Genomic DNA, 23,155 nt, shown 5'->3' with positions numbered 1-23,155 from the left:
TTAAAAATTTTCCATTGATACCATTGACACTCAGAATTCTCCAGAGCTTATCTCTTCTAACAGTATCGAAAGCTTTTCGAAAATCAATAAATGCAACATATAATTTTCTATGTCTGAGTAGTTGTCTTTGTATTAATGCAAGCAGTGTAAAAATGTGATCAGTTGTGCAATGACCTGTGTGTGTGTGTGTGTGTGTGTGTGTGTGTGTGTGTGTGTGTGTGTGTGTGTGTGTGTGTGTGTGTGTGTGTGTGTGTGTGTGTGTGTGTGTGTGTGTTTATGTGTGTGTGTGTGTGTGTGTGTGTGTGTGTGTGTGTGTGTGTGTGTGTGTTTACTGAGCTTAAAACGTGATAATTGGTTATAATGAATGTGCAATACGTAGGAAGAATAATGTGCAATATGCAGGATGAATGTACAATGGAATATGTCTAATGCTAACGTCCGTATTCTAAATATATTTCTGTTTAACAATTACGATGTAATAATCAATAGCAATGTTTTTAAAAGCGAATATGTGAAATGCTTTTATTTGAGAACACTTGTTTATTACTCTTGTTTAATCAAGTTATCCGCGTGTGTGAGGTTGGGAGGAGGGGCGGGGGGGGGGGGGGGGGGGGGGTGCGGGTGTGTGCTGATTATCTGGTTGTGGTTTTCCGCAATTCATCTTTATTCTTATCTTATCTGTCTATTATAATCAATGTGCAGTATAGTAGGCTATGTTTATAATTATATTCAAATAATGTTTCTTAATTCTTTCTGTTTTTACATTAAGAATACTAGTTATTACCTGCAGTGTGTGGATATATGTATGAAACGATGTATGTGATATTTTTTACATTTGTATCTTCGTAATATTTGTAGGGGCTGTTGTTGGCTTTTACAGTTATGGTCCCCATGTTGTTTACTTGTCTATGTTGTGATAATGCGCCTGACCAAATTTCTCCAGTTGGAGATAATAAAGTTATTCTTATCTTATCTTATCTTATCTTACTACTGCCCACTGACTACTGCTGACCGCTACCCACTGCTGCCCACCACTGACGGCTGCCTACTGGTGATCACCGTTAACCACTGACCATAACTGACCACTGCTGGCCACCATATACTGACCACTAACCATTATTGACCACTGACCACTGATGATAACCACTGATGGCCACTGACTAATGTTGATCACCACTGACCACTGCTGAGCAACCACTGACCACTAGCACTACTGATCACTTAAACCGCTAACCACTGACCGACCAGAACCGACCACTGACCACTATATACTGACCACTGCTGACCATTTCTGACCACTGACCACTTCTGGCAACTGACCACCGCTGACCACCACTGACCACTGCAGACCACCACTGACCACTGACTTCCACTAACCACTGACACCACTGTCCACTACTAACCATCGCTGCCATCACAGACCACTGCTGACCGATGACTACCACTGACTACTGCTGCCCACCGCTGACCACAGTCACAGAGCACCATTGACCACCACTTACCACCGCTGAGAACCACTGACCACTACTGACCACTGGCCACCATTGACCACCACTAACCATGGACAACTACTTACCATTACTGATCACCACTGACCATTACAGATCACTGATCTCTGTTGACGACCACTGGCCACCACTGACAACTGACTACCGCTGAGCACGACTGACCACTACTGACCGCTGACCGTCACAGACCACCACTGACTGGTGACCACCGCCGACCACTGTGGACCACTGACCACCACTGACCACCGCTGACAACTGACTGCTGACCATTGACTCCTGCTGACCACTGACCACACTCAAAAACGTTTTTTGGGGGAGGCCTGGGAGAGTATTGACTGGGAGAACAAAGACCTGGGGGAACAAAGACCCAGAGAACGCAAATTTGGGGGAACATAGACCCGTGGGAACATAGACCTGGGGGAATACAGTCCTGTAAGAACTTGTACCTGGCTGAAGGAAAATTTGGGAGAACATAGACCTGGGGGAACATAGAGCTGACCCCCACAATTAACTGCAAAATGAACCACTAAACCATCATTTCATTGAGTGTGTGTGTGTGTGTGTGTGTGTGTGTGTGTGTGTGTGTGTGTGTGTGTGTGTGTGTGTGTGTGTGTGTGTGTGTGTGTGTGTGTGTGTGTGTGTGTGTGTGTGTGTCTGTCTGTCTGTGTGTGTGTGTGTGTGTCTGTGTGTTGTGTTGTGTAGTGTTCTTTGTCTCTTTTCTTCCTCTTTGATTATTTTAGTGGAGATACCTTTCTTCAATACCCTCTTTTTCGTTTTTTGTTTATCTTCTCAGTTCCTTCTTTCGTTCATGGTCATTATCGAAAGAATGATAGTTTAAAGTTTTATTTATCATTTCACCCCTGCTTCTTGTGGAGGACTGCTATCAAGTGATACATGTACGCCCAAAGAAGACATTCAAATACTCAACACTATAACTTAATAAGAAAACGCACATATGTTTCAAACAACAATTAGCATTTGAATAAACCACTTCTGCAAATTTGATAAACATACTTATAACTAACAAATTATACCTGCTTCCAATGAACAAAAAACAAAACTGAATTTAAAAAAACAAAAATGAAAACCGACTTTGGAGACAATTTTTTTTAATGCACAAGTTTGTTTCGGAAGTCGTTATACTTTGTGCATTCCATTGTAATGGAGCGTTGAGTGGTAAGGGTTGGTTTATGTCTTAAATGAATTTTGGATAAAAGGACTGAGTAACCAAAACATTAAAATGAATAATTTTGGATCTTTTTTGTCTTGGGGGAATATTTTTGGATCATCCTGTCGGCGACGTCACATTTGTAGCTGGGCGTACCCGAGTCCAGGGCTTCCAGCAGGCTGCAGAGATGCTGCGACCCCAGGTCTACTAGCCTGGCATGTACCACAACCTGGAGTAATACTTCTCCAGTGGCCTATCCAACAGCAAAACAACCCAGCCTGCATGCATCCAGACCCAGTCTGCGATGGGAATCAGGTCAGACCCATCATCTGTGGCAGCACCAAGACGCCACAGACAGCACAGGCGCCGACGCACACGGAGGCAATCCAGCACCACACCTGATGCACTACCACAAGTCACGCCTACAGATCTGGCCCCACTGCACCACCAGGACAAGGTGTCTGACTCTGACATTGACAGTGACAGTGGGGTGTAGGTGGTCAGGCCCAGACCTAGACCCAGGACATCAAGCCTGCAAGCTGCACTAGACCCACCTCCACTACCAGCTCCAACCCCTAGGCGATCCACACGATTAGCATCCAGGGCACCACTAACTGTGTGATGAGACTGTTGAAGATGTATTTTACCGCCAGAACTGTGAAACGTTTTCCAAAACCAACAGACATGATGCTGATACTCTTGCATTTTTTTCATTCTTGCTTTCAGAACCTGTGCGTTTTTATTAGTCACATGGCCAAAGCAATGCCAACTGATGTTTTCACGTCATTTCTGCACAATTCATGTTTTATGTTGTCGTTTTTATTCTATCTTGCTTAACCATGTGATCTAGCTTGTCACACAGTCTTAGCAATGCTAAGTATGTCTTTGAACATGCTATCGCAATTCATGTTGTTATAATCAATGTTATCATGCATGTGTGCTACTCTACATATATACATATCTGAGAGTATTGATACAGAGACTGATGGGCACAAAAATGAATGCTTTCCAACTTCATATTTCATTTACCTAAATAGGTTCCCTTCTCTATATCAAACGGTTCAAAGTTAAGTCAGGATGCATTTAACTAAGTTCAAACCCATAACTTAGCCTGGTTAATGCCACTTTGAAAAAAGAAGTAGGGTATTCTTCCTAAGGATGTTGCAGTCACTCCAAATTTCACATTCATTTTGCTATCTGTTATCAGCTAAAGTATCTCCCTTTACCCACTCAATAATTTTTGTTTGATGCTCAGCTAAGTCTGAATTAAGAATTACTTTTAATTAACCATCGCGAACGATGGGTTTAAAAAGATGGGGGAGATACAGCCAAGTGCTCAGCTGGCTTCAAATACTATTTCACGCACTAGCTGTATAGCAGACTCCTTTTTTGCAACTGACCCGCCAGTCTTCAATGATCACTCATAATGCATGACACCATTCCAAATTTGAATGCAAAGCCCCTTCTGAACAAATGCTCCAACCATTTATCAAATTAAATCTATGTATCATTCATTACCAGAATATATCTGTTGTGCTCACACACACACACACACTTAAATCAGTTAGAAGCATATTTGATTTTAGTTTAATTGTTCATCAGTGCAGGGATTTCAACTGATGCTAAGCTTACGTCATTTTGTCTTTCTGTCACACATAATGCTACAGTTTACAATTCTATATGTGACTGCTGTTGGAAATTAAAATCACACTATTATAGTGTTTCGATGAGAATAGATTAGGCATTTAGAAATTACGAGGTCGATTTTCATTGTCGACACTGAACGACATTCACTGCACAAATAGTGTTGCTTGACTGCTTTGGCTGAGTTGAAAACTGTGTTTCAGAATTAATTAGATATCTCTTTTTTTTGGATCAGTAAACTATAAGTATTATATACTGGCAAAATTGTCACAATTCTATCTTTAAACCTATATTCTATTTGTGTTTGCCTACATTAAACTGATTTAACACAGTTTGTATTTTTCTGCGAGAAACTTGTTAAAACTTATCCTTTCAGGTGACTTAAATTAAGATTGTAAGTTTATCATAAATAACCAACACTTCATTTTAAACTCATTAGAAAGGTGGTGTTGAGCTCTTTCTTTTGTGACCAGTCCGACGTAAATTGGTTCAGAAATCATTTAGAAATCTATCACTAAACACCTGACAACAAACACAGATTATTCAAATATTCAGCACACGCGGTTGTCATTGCAGTTCACGTAACTCACATAAACAGGCGAAGCAGGTGACCACTGGTCACTTTCACCTGGCTGGTCACTGGCAATAGTCTGCCCTCTCTCTCTCTCACTGTGTGTTGCCCAAACGGCCAGCGCATTGCCACATTGCTGTAAGTACCCATGCTAAGTTTATCGCACTGTTTGACAGATGATTGCCTTCGAATATGTGTATTATTATGATGATTTAGACTGTTTCTGATTAAGGCACTTGCTCCCGCAATCACAGTATGATGTTGGACAATAAAGTATTTCTGTTTGACTTGAGGTGCTATCTGCTGTTCTTAGATATGCTGTGGACAGATTTGATTCTTTCGAAGGTCAGTCAGTGACGTCTCTGCCCACTGATAGTTTATTTGACTGTTCTAGAACCTTCTATGAATGACGTATTCTTTCCGTCTTTGCTCACACTGATGAAGGTTAGGTTTTACTTATCCAGCTTTCAGTGGAGATTTAAATGCTGAACACTGGCTATGTTTACTGTGTTTATGTTTGACGCAACGGATTACTTGTGTAAGTTCATTCACCACTTAATGGTCAAGCCATGATAGTTCTTCCAACCATTGTATTGAGCACTGACGATCTGGTCTTTCAGTTTGTCAGTATTTTATCAAAGCCACTTATTCTATCATCTTGTTTATCATTCATGTATTATTTTACATTTTGTACTGCTACAGTCTTTCACTGACTCTCAGTGCTATAACTTCACAGTTACAGTGTGCTTAGTCAAGACTCTATAATGTGTGTGTAATATTCTGTTGTGATGATTACAAGTCAGTTTCAGTTTCAGTTTCAGTAGCTCAAGGAGGCGTCACTGCGTTCGGACAAATCCATATACGCTACACCACATCTGCCAAGCAGATGCCTGACCAGCAGCGTAACCCAACGCGCTTAGTCAGGCCTTGAGAAAAAAAAATGTATATCTTACATAAATAAATAATAATTATGATATTAAAAAAAATTTTTTAAAAAGGTAGTAGTAATGAAAATAATGATAAAATAATAATAATAATAAATAAATAAATAATTAAATAAATAAGACAACAATGATCATAAATAAGCAAATAAATATAAAACATGAAGACACACATTCACACATACACCCACACATGCATAACAGATATGCCCCAAAAACGCAGTTTCACAGATATGAAAGCACAGTCAAATACATATAAACGTATATGAGCTCCAACACACACACACACACACACACACACACACACACACACACACACACACACACCACAAATTACCCTGCACCTCCTCTACCCCCTCCTCCACACACTCATTTCTAGTCTATGTATCGCAGCTTCCACGGCACACACACACACACACACACACACACACACACACACACACACACACACACACACAAACACGCACACGCACACACACACACGCACACACACACACACACACAGATGAACGCTTACTTGTACAAGCACACACACACGCCCATATCTCCCACCCCCAACCCCACACACATATATACAAAGATATATATATAATATATACGTTCCAATATCCTGTTGCTCCCACAGCGTAGGCATGCATACACTCACATACCTCATCCTCTACCTCACCTCCCTGCACCCCCACCTCCCCCTCACACACACACACACACAACACACACACACACACATGCACAGAACTCTCCTGACACTTGTGTACACTTACACTCTCACGCATGCACAAACGCACTCAAAAACACAGACCCACACATACACACAAACAGACACATACACACACGCACAGAGGCTGCCACTGACTGGCCGCAAGAGTGATGGGAAAAGATCTCTGATGCCAAGAACGTGGCGTCTAGTGTGTTGCTCAGTCTATTGTATTTGGAAAGGCCCACAGAGACTCTGTTCCGTTTTGAAGAAATTTGCGCAATGTTGGTTTGGAAATGATGCCGATATTTGTTTGATTTGCAAAGCATCGTGCTCTACCTTTCATGTTAGACTTGCGGCCGCTCCCTCTCTCTGCTTCTATTTCTTTGAGGCGATCGATGGTGTGATGGCCTTGTACCTGTTCTTTTTGGTATTCTTTGACTTTTCTGAGGATTTCCGATTTTCCTAGATGTCTCACGTCAGCATCGTCTGTAGTGTCTTATTCAGCAGAAATCGTTTTCTTTTGAGATGAAGCAATGATATTGTAATTTCATATTATGACACAATAAGCCATCTTTAGAAGAAAAAAAAATGAAAAGACGTTATGAACGTTTGCTCACAAAATTACTTATATATGCAAGAAAACGTTTTTTATTGCTGTCTTTATATCTATGGACCAATTTGTATGACTTCGATTTTTGTTGTTGATCAAGGCCGTTGACCCTCAGGAGACTTAAATGAACATTTTGTTTTGGTCTTTTTCAGTTGAAATCTGACATTTTTAAACTTGTGATTGTCGTATCATCGAGAAATGGAGAATAAAGTCAAACCATTTACAGACGAAGAAGCTCATTGAATTTCTGTTGAAAACAAGTGTACGCCATGGACGTACCATTCGCAGATTACACATCATTGAAAAGACATTGTCAGAAGCAATTGCAGCGTCACGCGAAAGAGCCTGTCAGGACTTTCAGCTTGACCACCAGTCTGAAGAAAACCAGTGCAATGGATCAAGGCGTCGAGCACCCCCTCCTTGCCTTGATGACAAGACTGAATTTATGATAGCCTGTCCAAAGAAGTTTCGTCAACATCCTTCCTTTCCTGACTCTGTTCTGATCAATAGCACACCTGTTTCACTTTTTCCTCCTGTTCGCAGTCTTGGTGTAATCCGAGACCAGTCTCTTTCCTTCCAACAGCACATTTCGAACATCTGTAAAGCTGCCTATTTGGAACTGCGTAGAATCAGCTCTACCCGCCACTGTCTCTCAACCGACGCAACCAAGACACTTGTATGCGCTCAGGTTCTCTCAAGATTGGATTACTGCAGCTCTTTTGTCGCCGGCCTTCCCAAATATCTATTAGACGGCTGTTGACATGGGATATCGGAAAAAAAATCTCCACCGTTAGCCTCTAAGGCAAACGCATGAAAAGTCCAGCGATCTACCCACTCCCCAACCACGCCAGTCTACTCACAGAAATTGGTCTTTCATTGCAGAGCATTTTTATATGCTGACACATTAAGCAACTAACATCAGTACCTGTTTTTTCGATTGTCTTCAATGCCAGATAGTGTCGAAAACTAGGTTTTGTTTTTGTTGTTGTTGATGTGAATGTATGTAACTATCCTACTTTTCACCTTTTAACATGGTAGATAGATTTGACGAAGTGATCAGCAGTTCATCTTTCGTTTTGAAAACTTGTTTTGTTTTGTAGGAAAAACACACTTTACTTACTTTTCTTTCAAATGCCATTGTCACACTAGAAGAAAGGTGGAAGAATGGTTAGGCGTGTCCTGGTTTGAATACCGGTGTCGCCCTTTTTCCCAAGCTTGACTGGAAAACCAGACTAAGCATCTGATCATTCGGATGAAACGATGAGCCGAGGTCCCGTTTGCAAAACGCACTTGGCGCAATGAAAAAGGACCCATAGGGGGGAGTGCAGGGTAATGTGTGTGTGTGTGTGTGTGTGTGTGTGTGTGTGTGTGTTAGGGCTCATGTACGTTTATGTGCATTTGATTGTGCTTTCATATCTGTGAAACTGCATGTTTGTTGCATATCTGTTATGCATATGTTTGTGTGTATGTGTGAATGTGTGTTTACATGTTTTACATTTATTTGCTTATTTATCATCATTATTGTCTTTTGTTTCTGTTGTTGTTTTGTTTTGTTTGTTTGTTTGTTTGTTTTTTGTTTTGTTTTGTTTTTGTTTTTTGTTTTTTTGTGCGCTTAGAGTTGATTTCATCAAGATTTTACGCGTTAGAAATACTTTAAAAAAAATATTTATCTCTTATGTTTTTTAATTATCTTTTTATTTTTTATTAATTTTTTTATGTGTCTGTCTGTGTCCCTGTTCATTTCAGAGTGTGTCTTTCTGTATGTGTCCCTGTTCATGTCAGAGTGTGTCTGTCTGTCTGTCTGTGTCCCTGTTCATTTCAGAGTGTGTCTTTCTGTATGTGTCCCTGTTCATTTCAGAGTGTGTCTGTCTGTCTGTGTCCCTGTTCATTTCAGAGTGTGTCTGTCTGTCTGCGTCCCAGTTCATTTCAGAGTGTGTCTTTCTGCATGAGTCCCTGTTCATTTCAGAGTGTGTATTTCTGTATCTGTCCCTGTTCATTTCAGAGTGTGTCTGTCTGTCTGTGTCCCTGTTCATTTCAGAGTGTGTCTGTCTCTCTTTGTCCCTGTTCATTTCAGAGTGAGTCTGTCTGTCTGTCAGTCTGTGTCCTTGTTCATTTCAGAGTCTGTCTGTGTCCCTGTTCATTTCAGAGTCTGTCTCTCTGTATGTGTCGCTGTTCATTTCAGAGTGTGTCTTTCTGTATGTGTCCCTGTTCATTTCAGTGTGTCTGTCTGTCTGTGTCCCTGTTCATTTCAGAGTGTATCTTTCTGTATGTGTCCCTGTTCATTTCAGAGTGTGTCTTTCTGTATGTGTCCCTGCTCATTTCAGAGTGTGTCTTTCTGTATATGTCCCTGTTCATTTCAGAGAGTGTCCTTCTGTATGTGTCCCTGTTCATTTCAGAGTCTGTCTTTCTGTATGTGTCCCTGTTCATTTCAGACTGTGTCTTTCTGTATGTGTCCCTGTTCATGTCAGAGTGTGTCTGTCTCTCTGTGTCCCTGTTCATTTCAAAGTCTGTCTTTCTGTCTGTGTCCCTGTTCATTTCAGAGTGTGTCTTTCTGTCTGTGTCCCTGTTCATTTCAGAGTGTGTCTTTCTGTATGTGTCCCTATTCATTTCAGAGTGTGTCTGTCTGTCTGTGTCCCTGTTCATTTCAGAGTGTGTCTTTCTGTATGTGTCCCTGTTCATTTCAGACTGTGTCTTTCTGTATGTGTCCATGTTCATGTCAGAGTGTGTCTTTCTGTATGTGTCCCTGTTCATTTCAGAGACTGTCTTTCTGTATGTGTCCCTGTTCATTTCAGAGTGTGTCTCTCTGTATGTATCCCTGTTCATTTTAGTCTGTCTTTCTGTATGTGTCCCTGTTCATTTCAGAGTGTGTTTGTCTGCCTGTGTACCTGTTCACCTCTGTGTCTGTCTATGTCCCTGTTCATTTCAGAGTCTGTCTGCCTATCTGTATCCCTGTTCATTTCAGAGTCTGTCTGTGTCCCTGTTCATTTCAGAGTGTGTCTGTCTGTCTATGTCCTTGTTCATTTCAGAGTTTGTCTGTCTGTCTGTGTCCCTGTTCATTTCAGAGTCTGTCTGTGTCCTTGTTCATTTCATAGTCTGTCTGTCTGTCTGTCTATATGTGTCCTTGTTCATTTCAGAGTGTGTCTGTCTGTCTATGTCCCTGTTCATTTCAGAGTCTGTCTGTCTGTCTGTCTGTCTATGTCCCTGTTCATTTCAGAGTCTGCCTGTCTGTCTGTGCCCCTGTTCATTTCAGAGTCTGTCTGTCTGTCTGTGTGCCTGTTCATTTCAGAGCCTGTCTGTCTGTCTGTCTGTCTGTCTGTGCCCTTGTACATTTTAGAATCTGTCTGTGTCCCTGTTCATTTCAGAATGTGTCTTTCTGTATGTGTCCCTGTTCATTTCAGAGTGTGTCTTTCTGTCTGTGTCCCTGTTCATTTTAGAGTGTGTCTTTCTGTCTGTGTCCCTGTTTATTTCAGAGTCTGTCTTTCTGTATGTGTCCCTGTTCATTTCAGAGTGTGTCTTTCTGTATGTGTCCCTGTTCATGTCAGAGTGTGTCTGTTTGTCTGTGTCCATGTTCATTTCAAAGTCTGTCTTTCTGTATGTGTCCCTGTTCATTTCAGAGTGTGTCTTTCTGTCTGTGTCCCTGTTTATTTCAGAGTGTCTCTTTCTTTCTGTGTCCCTGTTCATGTCAGAGTCTGTCTGTCTGTCTCTGTCCCTGTTCATTTCAGAGGGTGTCCTCCTGTATGTGTCCCTGTTCATTTCAGAGTCTGTCTTTCTGTATGTGTCCCTGTTCATTTCAGAGTCTGTCTGTCTGTCTATGTCCCTGTTCATTTCAGAGTCTGCCTGTCTGTCTGTGCCCCTGTTCATGTCAGAGTGTGTCTGGCTGTCTGTGTCCCTGTTCATTTCAGAGTTTGTCTTTCTGTATGTGTCCCTGTTCATTTCAGAGTGTGTCTTTCTGTATGGGTCCCTGTTCATTTCAGAGTGTGTCTGTCTGTCTGTGTCCCTGTTCATTTCAGAGTCTGTCTGTGTCCTTGTTCATTTCATAGTCTGTCTGTCTGTCTGTCTATATGTGTCCTTGTTCATTTCAGAGTGTGTCTGTCTGTCTATGTCCCTGTTCATTTCAGAGTCTGTCTGTCTGTCTGTGTGCCTGTTCATTTCAGAGCCTGTCTGTCTGTGTCCCTGTTCATTTCAGCGTCTGTCTGTCTGTCTGTGCCCCTGTTCATTTCAGAGTCTGTCTGTCTGTCTGTCTGTGACCTTGTACATTTTAGAATCTGTCTGTGTCCCTGTTCATTTCAGAATGTGTCTTTCTGTATGTGTCCCTGTTCATTTCAGAGTGTGTCTTTCTGTCTGTGTCCCTGTTCATTTTAGAGTGTGTCTTTCTGTCTGTGTCCCTGTTTATTTCAGAATCTGTCTTTCTGTATGTGTCCCTGTTCATTTCAGAGTGTGTCTTTCTGTATGTGTCCCTGTTCATGTCAGAGTGTGTCTGTTTGTCTGTGTCCATGTTCATTTCAAAGTCTGTCTTTCTGTATGTGTCCCTGTTCATTTCAGAGTGTGTCTTTCTGTCTGTGTCCCTGTTTATTTCAGAGTGTCTCTTTCTTTCTGTGTCCCTGTTCATGTCAGAGTCTGTCTGTCTGTCTGTGTCCCTGTTCATTTCAGAGGGTGTCCTCCTGTATGTGTCCCTGTTCATTTCAGAGTCTGTCTTTCTGTATGTGTCCCTGTTCATTTCAGAGTCTGTCTGTCTGTCTATGTCCCTGTTCATTTCAGAGTCTGCCTGTCTGTCTGTGCCCCTGTTCATGTCAGAGTGTGTCTGGCTGTCTGTGTCCCTGTTCATTTCAGAGACTGTCTTTCTGTATGTGTCCCTGTTCATTTCAGAGTGTGTCTTTCTGTATGGGTCCCTGTTCATTTCAGAGTGTGTCTGTCTGTCTCTGTCCCTGTTCATTTCAGAGTTTGTCTTTCTGTATGTATCCCTGTTCATTTCAGAGACTGTCTTTCGGTATGTGTCCCTGTTCATTTCAGAGTGTGTCTTTCTGTATGTGGCCATGTTCATGTCAGAGTGTGTCTTTCTGTATGTGTCCCTGTTCATTTCAGAGACTGTCTTTCTGTATGTGTCCCTGTTCATTTCAGAGTGTATCTCTCTGTATGTATCCCTGTTCATTTTAGTCTGTCTTTCTGTATGTGTCCCTGTTCATTTCAGAGTGTGTTTGTCTGCCTGTGTACCTGTTCACCTTTGTGTCTATGTCCCTGTTCATTTCAGAGTCTGTCTGCCTATCTGTATTCCAGTTCATTTCAGAGTCTGTCTGTGTCCCTGTTCATATCAGAGTGTGTCTGTCTGTCTATGTCATTTCTGTATTTGTCCCTGTTCATTTCAGAGTGTGTCTTTCTTTCTGTGTCCCTGTTCATGTCAGAGTCTGTCTGTCTGTCTGTGTCCCTGTTCATTTCAGAGTGTGTCCTTCTGTATGTGTCCCTGTTCATTTCAGAGTCTGTCTTTCTGTATGTGTCCCTGTTCATTTCAGAGTCTGTCTTTCTGTCTGTGTCCCTGTTCATTTCAGAGTCTGTCTGTGTCCTTGTTCATTTCATAGTCTGTCTGTCTGTCTCTCTGTCTGTGCACCTGTTCATTTCAGAGTCTGTCTTTCTGTATGTGTCCCTGTTCATTTCAGAGTCTGTCTTTCTGTCTGTGTCCCTGTTCATTTCAGAGTCTGTCTGTGTCCTTGTTCATTTCATAGTCTGTCTGTCTGTCTCTCTGTCTGTGCACCTGTTCATTTCAGAGTCTGTCTGTCTGTATGTGTCCTTGTTCATTTCAGAGTGTGTCTGTCTGTCTATGTCCCTGTTCATTTCAGAGTCTGCCTTTCTGTCTGTGTCCCTGTTCATTTTAGAGTCTGCCTGTCTGTCTGTGCTCCTGTTCATTTCAGAGTCTGTCTGTCTGTCTGTGTCCCTGTTCATTTCAGAGTCTGTCTGTCTGTCAGTCTGTGTCCTTGTTCATTTCAGCGTCTGTCTGTCTGTCAGTCTGTGTCCCTTTTCATTTCAGCGTCTGTCTGTCTGTCTGTCTGTGCCCCTTTTCATTTCAGAGTCTGTCTGTCTGTCTGTGCCCCTGTTCATTTCAGAGTCTGTCTGTCTGTCTGTCTGTGCCCCTGTTCATTTCAGAGTCTGTCTGTCTGTCTGTCTGTCTGTCTGTCTGTCTGTCTGTCTGTGCCCCTGTACATTTTAGAATCTGTCTGTGTCCCTGTTCATTTCAGAATGTGTCTTTCTGTATGTGTCCCTGTTCGTTTCAGAGTGTGTCTTTCTGTCTGTGTCCCTGTTTATTTCAGGGTGTGTCTTTCTGTCTGTGTCCCTGTTTATTTCAGAGTCTGTCTTTCTGTATGTGTCCCTGTTCATTTCAGAGTGTGTCTCTGTGTCTGTGTCCATGTTCATGTCAGAGTGTGTCTGTTTGTCTGTGTCCATGTTCATTTCAAAGTCTGTCTTTCTGTATGTGTCCCTGTTCATTTCAGAGTGTGTCTTTCTGTCTGTGTCCCTGTTTATTTCAGAGTGTCTCTTTCTGTATGTGTCCCTGTTCATGTCAGAGTCTGTCTGTCTGTCTGTGTCCCTGTTCATTTCAGAGTGTGTCCTTCTGTATGTGTCCCTGTTCATTTCAGAGTCTGTCTTTCTGTATGTGTCCCTGTTCATTTCAGAGTCTGTCTTTCTGTATGTGTCCCTGTTCATTTCAGAGTGTTTCTTTCTGTATGTGTCCCTGTTCATGTCAGAGTGTGTCTGTCTGTCTGTGTCCCTGTTCATTTCAAAGTCTGTCTTTCTGTATGTGTCCCTGTTCGTTTCAGAGTGTGTCTTTCTGTCTGTGTCCCTGTTTATTTCAGGGTGTGTCTTTCTGTCTGTGTCCCTGTTCATGTCAAAGTCTGTCTGTCTCTCTGTGTCCCTGTTCATTTCAGAGTGTGTCTTTCTGTATGTGTCCCTGTTCATTTCAGAGTGTGTCTGTCTGTCTGTGTCCCTCTTCATTTCAGAGTGTGTCTTTCTGTATGTGTCCCTGTTCATTTCAGAGTGTGTCTTTTTGTATGTGTCCCTGTTCATGTCAGAGTGTGTCTTTCTGTATGTGTCCCTGTTCATTTCAGAGACTGTCTTTCTGTATTTGTCCCTGTTCATTTCAGAGTGTGTCTTTCTGTATGTATCCCTGTTCATTTTAGTCTGCCTTTCTGTATGTGTCCCTGTTCATTTCAGAGTGTGTTTGTCTGTCTGTGTACCTGTTCACGTCTGTGTCTATGTCCCTGTTCATTTCAGAGTCTATCTGCCTATCTGTATCCCTGTTCATTTCAGAGTCTGTCTGTATCCCTGTTCATTTCAGAGTCTGTCTGTCTGTCTGTCTGCCTGTGTCCCTGTTCATGTCAGAGTGTGTCTGTCTGTCTATGTCCCTGTTCATTTCAGAGTCTGTCTGTCTGTCTGTGTCCCTGTTCATTTCAGAGTCTGTCTCTCTGTATGTGTCCCTGTTCATTTCAGAGTCTGTCTGTGTCCTTGTTCATTTCAGAGTCTGTCTGTCTGTGCCCCTGTTCATTTCAGAGTCTGTCTGTATGTGTCCCTGTTCATTTCAGAGTGTGTCTGTCTGTGTATGTCCCTGTTCATTTCAAAGTCTGTCTTTCTGTATGTGTCTCTGTTCGTTTCAGAGTGTGTCTTTCTGTCTGTGTCCCTGTTTATTTCAGGGTGTGTCTTTCTGTCTGTGTCCCTATTCATGTCAGAGTCTGTCTGTCTCTCTGTGTCCCTGTTCATTTCAGAGTGTGTCTTTCTGTATGTGTCCCTGTTCATGTCAGAGTGTGTCTGTCTGTCTGTGTCCCTGTTCATTTCAGAGTGTGTCTTTCTGTATGTGTCCCTGTTCATTTCAGAGACTGTCTTTCTGTATGTGTCCCTGTTCATTTCAGAGTGTGTCTTTTTGTATGTGTACCTGTTCATGTCAGAGTGTGTCTTTCTGTATGTGTCCCTGTTCATTTCAGAGACTGTCTTTCTGTATGTGTCCCTGTTCATTTCAGAGTGTGTCTTTTTGTATGTGTACCTGTTCATGTCAGAGTGTGTCTTTCTGTTTGTGTCCCTGTTCATTTCAGAGACTGTCTTTCTGTATGTGTCCCTGTTCATTTCAGAGTGTGTCTTTCTGTATGTATCCTGGTTCATTTTAGTCTGCCTTTCTGTATGTGTCCCTGTTCATTTCAGAGTGTGTTTGTCTATCTGTGTACCTGTTCACCTCTGTGTCTGTCTATGTCCCTGTTCATTTCAGAGTCTATCTGCCTATCTGTATCCCTGTTCATTTCAGAGTCTGTCTGTATCCCTGTTCATTTCAGAGTCTGTCTGTCTGTCTGTCTGTCTGTGTCCCTGTTCATTTCAGAGTGTGTCTGTCTGTCTATGTCCCTGTTCATTTCAGAGTCTGTCTGTCTGTCTGTGTCCCTGTTCATTTCAGAGTCTGTCTGTCTGTCTTTGTCCCTGTTCATTTCAAAGTCTGTCTGTGTCCCTGTTCATTTCAAAGTCTGTCTGTCTGTCTGTGTACCTGTTCATTTCAGAGTGTGTCTTTCTGTATGTGTCCCTGTTCATTACAGAGTGTGTCTGTCTGTCTGTGTCCCTGTTCATTTCAGAGTGTGTCTTTCTGTATGTGTCCCTGTTCATTTCAGAGACTGTCTTTCTGTATGTGTCCCTGTTCATTTCAGAGTGTGTCTTTTTGTATGTGTACCTGTTCATGTCAGAGTGTGTCTTTCTGTATGTGTCCCTGTTCATTTCAGAGACTGTCTTTCTGTATGTGTCCCTGTTCATTTCAGAGTGTGTCTTTTTGTATGTGTACCTGTTCATGTCAGAGTGTGTCTTTCTGTTTGTGTCCCTGTTCATTTCAGAGACTGTCTTTCTGTATGTGTCCCTGTTCATTTCAGAGTGTGTCTTTCTGTATGTATCCTGGTTCATTTTAGTCTGCCTTTCTGTATGTGTCCCTGTTCATTTCAGAGTGTGTTTGTCTATCTGTGTACCTGTTCACCTCTGTGTCTGTCTATGTCCCTGTTCATTTCAGAGTCTATCTGCCTATCTGTATCCCTGTTCATTTCAGAGTCTGTCTGTATCCCTGTTCATTTCAGAGTCTGTCTGTCTGTCTGTCTGTCTGTGTCCCTGTTCATTTCAGAGTGTGTCTGTCTGTCTATGTCCCTGTTCATTTCAGAGTCTGTCTGTCTGTCTGTGTCCCTGTTCATTTCAGAGTCTGTCTGTCTGTCTTTGTCCCTGTTCATTTCAAAGTCTGTCTGTGTCCCTGTTCATTTCAAAGTCTGTCTGTCTGTCTGTGTACCTGTTCATTTCAGAGTGTGTCTTTCTGTATGTGTCCCTGTTCATTTCAGAGTGTGTCTCTGTGTCTGTGTCCATGTTCATTTCAGAGTGTGTCTTTCTGTATTTGTCCCTGTTCATTTCAGAGTGTTTCTTTCTGTATGTGTCCCTGTTCATTTCAGAGTCTGTCTTTCTGTATGTGTCCCTGTTCATGTCAGAGTGTGTCTGTCTGTCTGTGTCCCTGTTCATTTCAAAGTCTGTCTTTCTGTATGTGTCCCTCTTCACTTCAGAGTGTGTCTGTCTGTCTGTGTCCCTGTTCATTTCAGAGTGTGTCTGTCTGTCTATGTCCCTGTTCAGTTCAGAGTTTGTCTGTCTGTCAGTCTGTGTCCCTGTTCATTTCAGAGTCTGTTTGTCTGTCTGTCTGTGCCCCTGTTCATTTCAGAGTGTGTCTTTCTGTATGTGTCCCTGTTCATTTCAGAGTGTGTCTTTCTGTATGTGTCCCTGTTCATTTCAGTGTGTCTTTCTGTCTGTGTCCCTGTTCATTTCAGAGTGTGTCTTTCTGTATGTGTCCCTGTTCATATCAGAGTGTGTCTTTTTGTATGTGTCCCTGTTCATTTCAGAGTGTGTCTTTCTGTATGGGTCCCTGTTCATTTCAGAGTGTGTCTGTCTGTCCCTGTCCCTGTTCATTTCAGAGTTTGTCTTTCTGTATGTATCCCTGTTCATTTCAGAGACTGTCTTTCTGTATGCGTCCCTGTTCATGTCAGAGTGTGTCTTTCTGTATGTGTCCGTGTTCATTTCAGAGTGTGTCTGTCTGTCTGTGTCCCTGTTCATTTCAGAGTCTGTCTGTGTCCTTGTTCATTTCATAGTCTGTCTGTCTGTCTGTCTGTCTGTCTGTCTGTCTGTCTGTGCCCCTGTTCATTTCAGAGTCTGTCTGTCTGTATGTGTCCTTGTTCATTTTAGAGTGTGTCTGTCTGTCTGTCTATGTCCCTGTTCATTTCAGAGTCTGTCTGTCTGTCTATGTCCCTGTTTATTTCAGAGTCTGTCTTTCTGTCTGTGTCCCTGTTCATTTTAGAGTGTGCCTGTCTGTCTGTGCCCCTGTTCATTTCAGAGTCTGTCTGTCTGTCTGTGTCCCTGTTCATTTCGGAGTCTGTCTGTCTGTCAGTCTGTGTCCCTGTTCATTTCAGCGTCTGTCTGTCTGTCTGTGCCCCTGTTCATTTTAGAATCTGTCTGTATGTGTCCTTGTTCATTTCAGAGTCTGTCTTTCTGTCTGTGCCCCTGTTCATTTCAGAGTCTGTCTGTCTGTATGTGCCCCCGTTCATTTCAGAGTCTGTCTGTCTGTATGTGTCCCTGTTCATTTCAGAGTCTGTCTGTCAGTCTGTGTCCCTGTTCATTTCAGAGTCTGTCTGTTTGTCTGTGTCCCTGTTCATTTCAGAGTCTGTCTGTCAGTCTGTGTCCCTGTTCATTTCAGAGTGTGTCTTTCTGTCTGTGTCCCTGTTCATTTCAGAGTCTGTCTGTCTGTCTGTGTCCCTGTTCATTTCAGAGTGTGTCTTTCTGTCTGTGTCGCTGTTCATTTCAGAGTGTGTCTTTCTGTCTGTGTCCCTGTTCATTTCAGAGTCTGTCTTTCTGTCTGTGTCGCTGTTCATTTCAGAGTGTGTCTGTATGTCTGTGTCCCTGTTCATTTCAGAGTCTGTCTATCTGTCTGTGTCCCTGTTCATTTCAGAGTGTGTCTGTATGTCTGTGTCCCTGTTCATTTCAGAGTGTGTCTTTCTGTCTGTGTCCCTGTTCATTTCAGAGTGTGTCTGTATGTCTGTGTCCCTGTTCATTTCAGAGTGTGTCTGTCTGTCTGTGTCCCTGTTCATTTCAGAGTGTGTCTGTATGTCTGTGTCCCTGTTCATTTCAGAGTCTGTCTGTCTGTGTCCCTTTTTGTCTCAATTTCTGTCCGTCTAATTGTCTTTGTCCTTGGTTATCTCTGTGTTTGTATGTCTGTCTTTATGTCTGTCTATGTCCCTTTTTGTCTCTGTTTCTGCTTGTTTGGCCGTCTGTCTGTGTTCATGTCTGTGTATGTGAATGTCTGACTCTGTGTGTGTGTGTGTGTGCGTGTGCGTGTGTGTGTTTGTGTGTGTGTGTGTGTGTGTGTGCCTGTGTCCCCGTTTGTCTCTTTTCTGTCCATCACGTTATATTGTGTCTGTCATTCTCTTCCCTTTGTTCCCCACCCTTCCACACCCGCTATTTTCTTCCGTTCCCTCCTTCCGACATCCTGAACACACCGGCAAGGTGGCACAGTGAAGATGCCGTCAGATAATCGGACGCTTGTTGTCAATTTTTGGTCACGTTGTTTTTGTTTTGTTCTTCGGCCCTTTCTGTCTCTGTGCCTCTCTACGCACTAAGTTACTCTTCACACTGGCCTTTTTCGTCCACAATAATTAGTCTCCAATTCTCACACTTAAGGAAGCTGTTCAATCGTTCCTTCTCATTGGCCGTCTTTTTGTTACATGCTTGAACAAGCTTGATCCAATTATATGGAAAGTTCACAAGTAAAATGACGACCGGCTGGTTCTTATCGACAAAGGAACATTGTTGGATTGTAACAAACCCATATGCCTGCAAAATATATTGCTGTTTATTTTATTTTTGTACATACACTCACGCACACACACTCACGCCCCCGTCGCCCCCCTGCCCACGCCCCCCCGCCCCTCCCCACCACACACACACACTCACACAGACACAGACACACAGATACAAACACAGACACAGACACACAGACACACACACACACACACACACACACACACACACACACACACACACACACACACAGAGAACAAACAAGCAATCTTCTTCTTCTTCTTCTGCGTTCCCCGTGATCATGGTCTCAGACTTGCAGTCCTATGCTGGAAATGAAGGTGGTGGTCTTGATGAGGTCTTCTTTGGTGCCCCAGAGCTTTTCTGCCAGAGTGGCTCCATAGGGCCACTGCTGCGTCCGTGCATCTTGATACAGGGGGCAGGACTGCAGGATGTGCTCCGGGGTTTGTGGGCCTGTCTTACACGGGCAGTCAGCAGTGTGTGACAGCTTCATTCGGTACATGTGGTCTCGCAGGCGGCAGTGCCCTGTGCGTAGTCGGAATATGATTGTTTGCTGGAATCGCTGCAGGTGAGGCATCTGGTCATCAGGTGGATGGCTATGTTGTTGCTGGAATGTGTTTTTGAATTTTCGTTTGACCAGAGTTTTTGCCTCCCTGTATGAGACTGGCTGGTTTGTCTGCTCCAGTCTGCTGCCAGACTTGGCCAGTCTGTCCGCCTCCTCGTTTCCTGCCAGACCACAGTGGGCAGGGATCCACTGGACAGCGACGTGTGTGTGTAGCGAGAGATCGCCAAGCAGGCGCTGTGTGTCTCTTTCCAACTGCTCACTGGGTGACTGCAATTTTTGGATGGCTGATCTGCAGTCTGTCAGAAAGACGACTTGTTCAGGCGGGTGTTGGTCTGCTTTGATCAGTCTGGCAGCTTCTCTCAGAGCAGTAAGTTCGGCCCGGTAGTTTGACGAGCGTCCACCCGCAGGCAGAGAGTGTGTGGAGGTGTGGCCATCTGGGTGACTGATGTAGATTCCACTTCCTCCATTCTTAATGGCTGCATCAGCAGATCCATCAGTGTAGATGCGAGTCCACACTGAGGCGTTGTACTTTGCGTGCAGCATCTCCAGCGTGAGGGTCTTCAGCATGTAGTCTGGCTGGTCTCCCTTGCTGGTCACTCCTGGCACGTCTGTCGCGTAGAACACGCCGTCCTGTTGAAGATTCCATTCTTCGGCATCCTGGAGAGGCTCTCGTTCTTCAGGGGTGCTGGGGAGGATGTCGCTGTGGGTTCTCAGCAGTTCTTTTGCCAGGTGGTTGAAGCTGCTTCTCTTCAGTCTACGTTTGGTTAGTTCTTGCAGCTGTTGGTAGGCTGGGTGTGAGGGAAGTCTTTGGAGTTTTTCACGCTGTAAACAAGCAATTAAACAAGCAAACAAACAAACAATTTACCGAGAGGAAAATGGACACGCTGCGAACTTCTTTACAGCAATACCTAAATTATAAGTAAACAGATAAATAAAAATGAAGAAAATATATTGTGGTTTGTTTTGTTTGTTTTATGTACATGGAGAAAGAGGAGGGAAAAAAAAGGTGACACGAGGCTAGGGTGTAGGGGGAGGAGGAGGGGCAGGGGGATGGGGAGGGGGGTGGAGAATGTACAAAACATATTAATGACGTCATCATACCAAACTCTTCTATCTAGTTTCGCTTTGCGTGTTATCTAATTTACACCGTTGCACGAGAATTTAGAACTGAAAACACAAAAAAAAAGAAGAAAAAGAAAGTGATTCATTATGTTCTGATGAAAGATTTATCAGAAAGAAATTGGCAGAAATGATAGCAATCACAGTTTTTCATCAGTCGCGTTCTTTTCAACGAAATATTGAACAGATTTGAAATAACTCAATTGCGCGCGCGCGCTTATATGTGTGTTTATACGTGCATGCGTGCGTACGTGCGTGCGTGTTTGTGTGTGTGTGTGTGTGTGTGTGTGCGTGCACATGTGTGCATGTGCGCGCGTGTGCGTGTGTGTGTGCGTGCACATGTGTGCATGTGCGCGCGTGTGCGTGTGTGTGTGTGTGTGTGTGTGTGTGTGTGCGACCACAACATACGGAACAAAGCATTGACATGGAACAAAGAAACGAAAGAAATGGAAAGTAAAAGTAACAGCAAAACAAAGTTCGGGGAAAACAGCAGTCTGATCCGCTTCCAATTGAGAAGGGAAATAATCTGTTACTGCGACAGCTGCCGTGCAGTTCATTTCTTGTCGTCTTTTGTCAATAATGAGCTATGTCAATAATTTTCCTTAACACAAAAAGTAATAAATAGAACAATAAATAGATAAATAACAAAATAACTACAACTGAGAAAATTCTCTTGCAATATCATCATCTTAGATGAACAGACTATAAATAAATAAACGAACGAAACTCTTGCTTCACTATCCCTTTGGGTTTACAGATATAACATGACATGAACACAGGTGCCTGTTCAGAATCAATTATTATCGACTGGAATGAATTCAGATCATTGACGCTCTCAAAAAAAGAATGCTTTTATTTTATGTTTGTATGTCTGTTCAGTTTTTATGTTATCATTTTCTGTTTATCCTTTCAGTTCATCGTTACTTTTTATTTTACTTTAATTCTGTTAAGCAGCTGGTGGAAACTGGCAAGTGATTAGTGCACCGCGCCATCCCTCACCCCCCCCCCCCCCCAAAAAAAAAAAAAAAAAGAAAAGAAAAGAAAAAAGAAAAGAAAATCTGAATGGTCGTCTTTTACAGCAGACGCACGTAACCGTGAGAAATTTCCATTTTGATTTATCCATTGTCCACGAAAACGTCATTTAAATCAGTGGTTTCAGTCATTTTAATTAAACCTTCTGTTTCTTCGCCTACGTTCCAGTTGTCGAGCTATTTGTCACGTGTGGTGAAATGAAGAAATCTGCAGTCTGTCGCAAGGACTCCGCCCGACCCCACAGTTTCTCCTCAAGGTCCGCCTCATGAGGCCAGAACTGACTCCGGAATGAACTTCATCAATTATAATGACAAACACACTGAGAAGACTGGAGGAGTACTGGGGTCCAGTGGAGGGCACTGATGGACACTGTGACAGCTTCGTGTAGCGTGGTGGGCATGACGAAGAACTATGAAAACATTCACGACTGATGGCGTCAGTTCCAGTCTGATTAGAAGCCTTGCTAACCGGTTAAGTGAAGGTCATGCAATTACATTCCCACCCATTATTTGTAACAGATGCGGTCAAGCCTCCTTGAAACTGAAACCGGGAAGCTGATGGTATGTGTGTGTGTGTGTGTGTGTGTGTGTGTGTGTGTGTGTGTGTGTGTGTGTGTGTGTGTGGTGAGGACTCATGCTAGTGTATCATGACTTCAGGAATTGTAGCATAATTTCAGTTACAACCCCCTCCCCCTCACTCCACTCGCCCACTCCTCCCCCCTCCCCCGACCTCTGCAAAACACACGCACGCACTCACGAACACGCACACATATGCATACAGAGAGACAGAGAGAGAGAGAGAGAGAGAGAGAGAGAGACTCAATGCATACATCCATAAAAAGGTCAAAGGGCAGGAATGGGTAATCAAACTCTTTTATCTTTCCCTTTTTAAAAGTTTTCATTCCTGTTATCAACACTATATTCATTCTGTTATTGTGTATGACGATCTGACTGCACGGCCTTGCACCCAAACCACCTTGTGCAGACGGCTGCCATCCACACGCGTGTGCACTGAAGCGTAACGAACTATCATTTGCGTTCATGCAGCCGTGAACACTTCGCCTTCGGCAGAAATATCCATCATTTTAATCAGAGAGACGACTCGATAAAACACATCGATGGATACTCTCGTAGAGATTCTGCCAGTCCCGGTTCAGGTCCTCAAAGGAGACAGGGAAAGAGTTATGAATGATGACATCACTTCCTGTCTGATGGGACGCAGAAATAACGTGGCGCTTTATAGAAAATGTGTGGATTCTTGTTTATTGACGAGAGAGATGAAAAGCAATTTCAGAGTGACGGCTGTTTGTGAGATATTCTGGAGATATTGAGATATACAAGGAAGATATTTTGGACTGATCGATCATCAGCATTTGTAAAGAAGAAAAAAGGAGAATAGGGGAAGGAGAAGAAAAGAAACAAAGAAAATGGATGAATGTTTGCATTGCACCACGCGCAGT

Source organism: Babylonia areolata, chromosome 20 (assembly GCF_041734735.1).
Source record: "Babylonia areolata isolate BAREFJ2019XMU chromosome 20, ASM4173473v1, whole genome shotgun sequence".
Classification (NCBI taxonomy): domain Eukaryota; kingdom Metazoa; phylum Mollusca; class Gastropoda; order Neogastropoda; family Buccinidae; genus Babylonia; species Babylonia areolata.
The sequence above is the reverse complement of the archived record's forward strand: the minus strand, read 5'-3'. Positions refer to the sequence as shown.